Below are 992 nucleotides of genomic sequence, written 5' to 3' on the forward strand. Positions count from 1 at the left end.
TTTATTTACCAACTTTTTGAACGTGTTGTATCGAACATATATATCAAAATCCATTATAACATCTTTGCATCCTTGAGATAAATCCTACTTGATCATGGTGTATGATCTTTCTGATGTACTGCTGAATCTGATTTGCTAAGATTTTGTTGAGGATTTTGGCATCTATGTTCATGAAGGATATTGGCCTGTAATTAATTTTATTGTATTGTTTTTGTCTGGTTTTGGAGCTCTTAGAATGAGCTTGGAAGTGCTCCTTCTTCTGGAATTTTTTGGATTAGTCTGAGGAGGATAGATTTTAATTCTTCCTTGAATGTTTGGTAAAACTTGCCCGTGAAGCCGTCTGGTCTTGGGCTTTTGTTTGCTGGAAGCTTTTTGATGACTGCTTCAATTTCTTCCATACTTATTGGCCTATTGAGATTTTTAGATTCTTCCTGATTGAGTTTTTGAAGGTTGCATTTTGCTAGGAATATGTCCATTTCCTCCAGGTTGACTAGTTTGTTGGAATAAAATTGTTCATAGTATTTTTTACGAATCATTTGTATTTCTGTGGGGTCTGTTGTTATTTCTCCTCTATCATTTCTAATTTTTTTGAGGGGGGTCCTCTTTCCTTGCTTCTTGGGGAGCCTGGCTAGAGGTTCATCAATCTTGTTTATCCTTTCAAAGAACCTGCTCTTGGTTTCATTGATCTTATGTATTGTTTTTTGGTCTCTATGTCATTTATTTCTGCTCTGATCTTTATTATCTCTTTCCTTCTGCACACTCTGGGTTTTTCTTGTTCTTCTCTTTCTAATTCTTTGAGTTGTATAGTTAGATGCTTTACTGTCGAGTAACACTCCCTCCACATTCTGCGTGGAGTAGGGTTCGGTATCTGAAAGAGGAGCCACACAACAAATGAGAGTAAAAGACACGAGATAATTTTGCAATATTGGGGGACCAGGAAAGCAAGTCCCGAAGGACTTCCACCGATGCTCAGGCCTCTCCAAACTTTTATT

This window comes from Myotis davidii, unplaced genomic scaffold (assembly GCF_000327345.1).
Source record: "Myotis davidii unplaced genomic scaffold, ASM32734v1 scaffold2604, whole genome shotgun sequence".
In the NCBI taxonomy this organism is placed as follows: Eukaryota; Metazoa; Chordata; class Mammalia; order Chiroptera; family Vespertilionidae; genus Myotis; species Myotis davidii.